Source organism: Choristoneura fumiferana, chromosome 25, assembly GCF_025370935.1.
Source record: "Choristoneura fumiferana chromosome 25, NRCan_CFum_1, whole genome shotgun sequence".
Taxonomy (NCBI): domain Eukaryota; kingdom Metazoa; phylum Arthropoda; class Insecta; order Lepidoptera; family Tortricidae; genus Choristoneura; species Choristoneura fumiferana.
The window spans coordinates 1,848,954-1,856,930 of record NC_133496.1 but is presented as its reverse complement, the minus strand read 5'-3'; positions in this window follow the sequence as shown (position 1 = coordinate 1,856,930).

Genomic DNA, 7,977 nt, shown 5'->3' with positions numbered 1-7,977 from the left:
CAGGTGCGGGCGCGGCAGGCGCTGCCTGGGCGACCTTCGGGGGTCAGGTCAGCAGGTGCGGGCGCGGCAGGCGCTGCCTGGGCGACCTTCGGCGGGTCAGGTCAGCAGGTGCGGGCGCGGCAGGCGCTGCCTGGGCGACCTTCGGCGGGTCAGTCAGCAGGTGCGGGCGCGGCAGGCGCTGCCTGGGCGACCTTCGGCGGGTCAGGTCAGCAGGTGCGGGCGCGGCAGGCGCTGCCTGGGCGACCTTCGGCGGGTCAGGTCAGCAGGTGCGGGCGCGGCAGGCGCTGCCTGGGCGACCTTCGGCGGGTCAGGTCAGCAGGTGCGGGCGCGGCAGGCGCTGCCTGGGCGACCTTCGGCGGGTCAGGTCAGCAGGTGCGGGCGCGGCAGGCGCTGCCTGGGCGACCTTCGGCGGGTCAGGTCAGCAGGTGCGGGCGCGGCAGGCGCTGCCTGGGCGACCTTCGGCGGGTCAGGTCAGCAGGTGCGGGCGCGGCAGGCGCGCTGCCTGGGCGACCTTCGGCGGGTCAGGTCAGCAGGTGCGGGGCGCGGCAGGCGCTGCCTGGGCGACCTTCGGCGGGTCAGGTCAGCAGGTGCGGGCGCGGCAGGCGCTGCCTGGGCGACCTTCAGGGGTCAGGTCAGCAGGTGCGGGCGCGGCAGGCGCTGCCTGGGCGACCTTCGGCGGGTCAGGTCAGCAGGTGCGGGCGCGGCAGGCGCTGCCTGGGCGACCTTCGGGGGGTCAGGTCAGCAGGTGCGGGCGCGGCAGGCGCTGCCTGGGCGACCTTCGCGGGTCAGGTCAGCAGGTGCGGGCGCGGCAGGCGCTGCCTGGGCGACCTTCAGGGGTCAGGTCAGCAGGTGCGGGCGCGGCAGGCGCTGCCTGGGCGACCTTCGGGGGGTCAGGTCAGCAGGTGCGGGCGCGGCAGGCGCTGCCTGGGCGACCTTCGGGGGGTCAGGTCAGCAGGTGCGGGCGCGGCAGGCGCTGCCTGGGCGACCTTCGGCGGGTCAGGTCAGCAGGTGCGGGCGCGGCAGGCGCTGCCTGGGCGACCTTCGGCGGGTCAGGTCAGCAGGTTATTTATGGAAACTATAGCTTTATATGCTGTGCACGTTTTTGCGGCTAATGAGCTAGCATTAGGGTACCGTGTGGATTTTTTATTTATCAAAATTCAAAAACAAAATTCAAATTCATTTATTTCGTCAAGATAGGTAAAACAATTAGGTGATAAATAGGTAAACAAAAGAACAACCATGATGTGCCTGTCGGCGATGATGATTTATGATACGAAAACCTTAAAATAAATTTTTCAAACATGAATGTTTTCTTAACTGTATGCGGAACCCGTGTTTCAGGGTCCGACTTGAAATTCTTAAACTAAAGGGTTCGATATATACGTTGGTAGTGCATAGACATAATATATTATAATAATGATGGTAGCCACTGTACGGGACGACTCTGCAATATTTAAAAGATATGGAACAATTATTGCGAATAAAGACTTCTGGGAACCACGTCATGCCAGCAAGTTTTAGGTTAGGTTAGGTTAGGTTAGGTTAGGTTAGGTTAGGTTAGGTTGGCCTCAATAGAGGGAAAATTCGACCTGACTGAGGGAAAATTCGACCTGACTGAGGGAAAATTCGACCTGACTGAGGGAAAATTCGACCTGACTTTTTGGCTTGCTTCTTGGTTTTGCTCGAATTTTGTCCTTGCCGGTGCGTTTTCGCTGCTTCTTTTATGCTCATCGCCTTCTGCTTGAGTTACTCGACATTTTGGTTCTTTTCCCGTGTCTCTAGCTTCTCTAGAACACTCAAAATTAATTTTTGAAATTGGGGCCCAAAACGCTTCACGTTTTGCGGTTGTAATTTTGAAAACACAAGTTGCCATTTTTCTTTCAAAATTCTATAATAAATTTTTGGTGTAGTTTTTGTAAATTCTTTTTATTGGGGAATACTTAAAAATAGTAGCACTATCCACTGTTGTTTACCAAATAATTTTCGAACTTACCATTCGGAAGTTATTCGGTGAAACGTGGATTGCTATTATTTTCCCATAGGCGCAATAACAATTTTTCATAAGTTTTGTCGGGACTTTGAAAAATTATTGTGTCTAAACCACAACGGTCCGGGATTTGATAGTTAGTGGGTTGGATAGGAGGTAGTTTGCGCCGCCTAACGGCACCTCGCACCAACTCCTAGCTATCTTAGTCTCGTGGGAAATTGGCCAAAAGTACCAACTTTTTGATAAGTTGGTAATTTTGGCTGGTTCGCACTTGACCATTTTGAGTTAGGTTTTGCCCTTCTGGCAAAACCAACTTGGTAAGGGGGGGTTTTTATAGGCGGGGAGGGTAAAGAGCCCGGGGAGGGCTCCGTGGGTGTTCCAATTTTTGGAATCCCATAAAGGGGGGGTAGTTATGGAGAAAGACAGTTCTGGGAAGGGGGTTGGCTCCAACCCCCAGAAGGACCTGTCTTTGGGGGGGTGAGTAAGGGGGGAGGAAGACCAGCTCACTGGTTAACCCTGCGCGTGGTGAGCGCGCTGCCCCCAGCGGTAGTTCCCGCAAGGGGAATTTTGCAGTAGATGCCGGCACTTATCGGCTGGACTTCCCAGTTCTTCGTTCCCACTCGAAAGGAAATGCAAGGACTGCGAAAGGGCTGGGAGGGGAGGACAGCAACAAGCAGAGCCCCGCCATGCCTGTCCATATGTCGGATGCGTCCGACTCGGAGGGGGAGGGCGCAGCATCGTCTTCTCGAACGGTGCCTGGGACGGACCGTCCAGAGGTGTTCCTCGGGGACTCCCCAAGTGGCAGTCTTTCGAGGAAACGGCCAACAAGCCCGGTGTCTGTGGGGCCTGTCGCGCCCAAAGTTGGAACCTCGCGTAAGGGCGACAAGCGCCCTGTAACGAACAGCCACTTTCTGGCTGCAGCTGAAAGCACTTTCGAGGAGCGAAGCGCTGACGCTGCCAACGAGGACTTGGACGAAGGGCCGGGCTACCGCCCGAGCTACCGCGACCTAGGAGGGGCTCATGAGAGCAATAGAGACGAGGTGCCACACACACCCCAGGCGCAAACTAAGGAGACCCTGGCAGCAAAGGCACTCCTGAATGTGGCCACTATCCAGGCCGAAATCAAAAAGAGTGGTCATATAAAGGGCACCACTTGGGGCGCCATTAACAATGCCGCGCGCCGGAGTTATTGACGCAGTCGAGGCGCTGCGCACGATCACTCCGGCCGAAGAGCACCGCCGTCTCCGCGCGGATAATGACCGGCTTGCTAGAGAGCTGGACATTGTCCGCGCGGAACTAAGGGCCTTTAAAATGGCCTTTGAAAAGTCGCGAGCAGGTACTGCTAAGGTGGCCAAGGAGACGGCGGTGCTGACCTCAAAGAGGTCATAGACGAGCTGAGGCGCGATCTTCGGGTCTCTCTTGGCGGGATGATCAATGCCCGCCTGGGTGAGCTAGAGGCGCGCCTCCCGCCGGAGCCGGTCCTGAGACCTCCGCTCGCAGCTGACAGGCGTCAGGAACCACCTGCTCGTCCGAGAGCACAGCCAAACCTGGCTGCTGGCGCCATGCGGGAGCCGCAACCTCACCTATGCCTAAAAAGGCAACGGCAGGGGCTAAGGCAGGGCATCAGCTCAAAAACGCGGCAACTACCCCCAACTCCCAGCCCCAGCCAGGAAAGGAAGTCGCGGGCACACTGATGGGGGTTAAAAATGGGCCTATCCGGGGCCCACAAACTCAGAGTCAGCCGGTGGCCGGTATAAGCCGACAGGAAGAGCCGATTCCCAACACCACCTTCGGGCGGAAGCGCCCTGGACAAAGGTGGTAGGCCGAAAGGCAAAGGCGGTGAAGGGAAAAGCCCAGACTCCTGCCCCACTTAAAACGCCACCAACGAAGGCGCTGAAAATTGTGACACCCCGCACTGCTGCGGTGGTGCTCACGATCAAGGAGGGAGCCACAATTAGCTATTCTGAGGTTCTGGTGAAGGCCAGAACCTCTATCAAACTAGCTGATGTGGGGCTGGAGTCGGTCAAGGTCAGGACAACCATGACTGGCTCCAAAATGCTGGAGGTGGGGGGAGAAAACCCCGAAGCGAGCGCCGACCGCCTAGCAGAAAAGCTTCAGGCAGCCGTGGGCGACTCTGTGGACGTCACCCGGCCCACCAAACTTGCTGAATTAAAAATCTCCGGCATGGACGAGACGGTGAGTCGGGAGGAGATTGCCGGAGTCTTGGCGGCAATCGGCCGTTGCACTCCCGAAGTGGTGAAGGTGGGGACGATAAGGGCAGGCCCCTGGGGGCAAGCCTCTGCCCTCATTCGGTGCCCTGCCGTGGCCGCCAAGGCCATTGCCAAGGAGGGCAAAGTGGTCTTGGGGTGGTCCACAGCCACCATAAAGCCGGTGGAGGCCCTGCCCATGCGCTGTTACAAGTGCATGGCGCTGGGCCACACCAGGGCCCTGTGCCCCTCAGAAGCGGATCACGGGGCCAAATGCTTCCGCTGCGGCAAGGAGGGCCATCTGGCGGCGGCCTGCGAAGCCACGCCGAAATGCGCAGTCTGCGCGCAAGCAGGCCGCTCGCACGCACACGTGATGGGGGGACCAAAGTGCTGCCCCCCTCGATCAAAAGTAAGGCCCCCTCGACCCGGGCCCTACCCAACCGTGGCAGCCAGCTGGCCGGTGAGGAGAACGTAATGCAGGTGTCTTAATGCCAGCACACCTGCATTACGAACTCTTGCAGACGAATGCCAAACCACTCGTGCTCGTGCTCAGCAGACCTACGACTTGACCTACCTCGTTCCCTCCCATCCAAACTGGGTCGGGGACACGGAGGGCTCTGTGGGTGTGGTGGTGCCGACTGCAGGACTGCACCGCCTCTCCTTGAGAGAAAGAGGCGCCGGATATACGGCAGCCAACTGGGGAGAGGTAGTCATCATTGGTGTCTACTTCTCCCCTAACAGGCCCTTCAGGGAATTTGAGCGTTTCCTGGGGGCCTTGGAGCCGGTAGTGAGGAGAGCATCACCGTCTCAGGTGGTCTTGATGGGGGACTTCAATGCCAAATGTGCGGCTTGGGGTTCCCCTGTCACAGACACGAGAGGGGCACTTCTGCGGGACTGGGCCGCTTCGGTCGGCCTAGTTCTGCAGAATATAGGACGCGCTGACACCTGCGTCCGGCAGCAGGGGGGGTCGATTGTGGACTTAACGTTCACAACCCCTGCTATCGGCGCACGTGTCAGTCAGTGGCGCGTTCTGGAGGAAATGGAGACCCTGTCTGATCACCTCTACATAAGGTGCAGGATCTCCAAAGCGCCCCTTGGGTCGCGAGCTCGGGTGGCAGATGGAAGAGGCGGGGCATTTCCGAGATGGGTGCTGTCCCGCCTCGACCGGGATCGGGCGGAGGAGGCTGCGGTGGTGCAGGCATGGGCCGCTGACCCTCCCCAGTCTCTGGGAGTCGAGGAAAGAGCCGTCAAGTTCCGCCGAGACTTGACGGCAATCTGTAACGCCGGAATGCCCCGGGCGAAAAAGTTCGCCCCCAGAGAGGGAGTGTACTGGTGGTCTCAGGACCTTGCGGACCTGAGAATCGCCAGTGACGCTGCCCGACGCGCGTTCACCAGATGCCGCAGACGGCGGATCCGCCTGCCTGGGGAGGAGGAGCGCCTGCTAGAGGCTCTCCGAGCGGCTAAAAAAGCGTTCTCGGCGGCCATCTCTCGGGCCAAGGACGCCGCGTACACGGAGTTTTTGAGTACTCTGGATGCCTACCCCTGGGACGCCCGTACCGAATGGTGCGGGCAAAACTGAAGTGGCCCCCGCCACGGAGGACTTCGAGCCGGCAGTCCTGAGCGCGGTGTGGTTTCAGGCTTGTTTCCAGAAAGCCTTCCTTTTGACCCCCCGCGCATGGCGGCACCAATGCAGGAGCCAGAGGACCCCCTGAAGCCCCCCAGTAACGGGGGAGAATTGTACAGGGCGGTCAGCCGGCTCAAGGGTTACCGCAAGGCACCAGGACCGGACGGGGTTCCCGGCAAGATCCTGCCGATCGCCCTGAAGCACCTGGGGGACCGGCTCTGCGCGCTTTTCGACGATTGTCTAGCCGCAGGGAGCTTCCCTAGGTGCTGGAAGGAGGGGCGCCTCGTCCTATTGCGGAAAGAGGGCCGCCCGGTGGACTCCCCTTCTGGACATCGGCCGCTGGTGATGCTGGACGAGATGGCAAGCTTCTCGAACGAGTAATTGCTGGCCGTATCGCCCAGCATCTTTCGGAGGTGGGCCCGGGCCTTTCGGAGAACCAATTCGGGTTTCGGGTAGGGCGATCCACACTGGATGCCTTATCCACCCTGAAGGGGTTCTCGGAGGAAGCGGCAAGGAGGGGGCAGGGGCCATGGCGGGGTGTCGCTTGACATCGCAAACGCCTTCGGGTCCCTTCCCTTCGGAGTGTTGGAGGAGGCGCTCCGATATCACGGCGTGCCCCTCTACCTCCGGAGGATTGTGGGGCACTACCTCATAGATCGGGTAGTGCTCTACACCGGGAGGGGGATGCGATGCTGAGCAGACGGATGGCCTGTGGAGTCCCTCAGGGGTCTGTACTAGGGCCCCTGCTGTGGAACATAGGATTCGACTGGGCCATCCGTGGAGAGGTGCTGCCTCGGATGGCAGTCATCTGCTACGCAGATGATACGCTGGTTGCTGTCCGGGGCGCCACTTATGCGGAGGTGAAGCGGAGGGCTGAGGTGGGGGCGGAACTCGTAGTGGTCGCATTGAAGCCCTCGGCCTTAAGGTTTCTCTGCCTAAAACTGAGGCCTCTGCTTCCGAGGGCCGAGATGGAGGGTTCCGCGCGACGCGCACCTGCGTGTCGGAAATGAGACCGTCGAGGTGAAGGCCCACATCAAGTACCGGGCCTCCACCTCGACGGGAAGTGGGAATTCGGGGAGCACTTCCGACAGATGGCTCCCCGACTAGTGGGTGCGGCGGGAGCCTTGGGCCGGCTCCTGCCAAATATAGGCGGACCCGATGTCCCCTGCAGACGACTGTTTGCAGGGGGCATCCGAAGCATGGCCCTATATGGGGCCCCATATGGGCAGATGCCCTCACCGCCGCCCAATAAAGCCCTCCTACGAAAGCCCCAGAGGGTAATGGCGGTGAGAATGTGCCGCGCCTACCGCACGGTGGGCTGGGCAGCGGCAGGCACCTTGGCTGGCACCCCTCCCTGGGAGATCGAGGCAGTGGTGCTGGCCGATGCATACCGGGACCGGATAGAGAGGAGGGCCCGGGGCGATACTCTTGCCCCGCAAGAACTGCCCACGCCCGAGAGCTGCAAAGGGCGGCTACTTGGTGAAATGGGCGGATGAGTTGGCGGAGGCTGAGTTCGGTCGACGCACAACTGATGCAATCCGGCGGTACTCTACTTGGTGGTCACAGGACCTCGTCTAGGCCTTCCGCCGCCAGTGATGCCGGCCCGCCGTGCTTTCACCCGGTTGCCTGGAGACGGCGCACCAAGTGCCCGGTGCAGGTGAGAAGAGAGGCTCCTCACTGAGCTTCAGGCGGCGAAAGCCGCCTTCCAGACGGCCATTCGCGCGGCTAAGGATTCGGTCACATCCGAATTTTTGGCTTCGCTCGACAACGACCCCTGTGGGGGCGTCCGGTACCCAACGGTACGGGCCAACCCTCAAGGTGTCTCCCCCACGGAGGACTTTGAGCCAGGGCTTCTGGCTGCCAGAGGTGGGTGGAAGGCGCCTCTTTCCCCCTAGCCAGCCCTTCGAGCCACCGCGGATGGCATCGCCCACTGTGGAGCCCGAGACGCCCCCTGACATCCCCCCGATAACAGGTGAGGAAATAATCAGGGCGGCGGGCCGTCTAAAGGCCGGAGGACGGCAGTGCCGGGGAAAGTGGTGCTTGTAGCCACCCAAGCACCTGGGGGACCGCCTCGTGGCCCAAATGGAACCAATGTCTTGGCCACGGGGCAATTCCCTTCAAGCATGGCCAGGAGGGCCGCTTGGTCCTCCCTGCGGAAG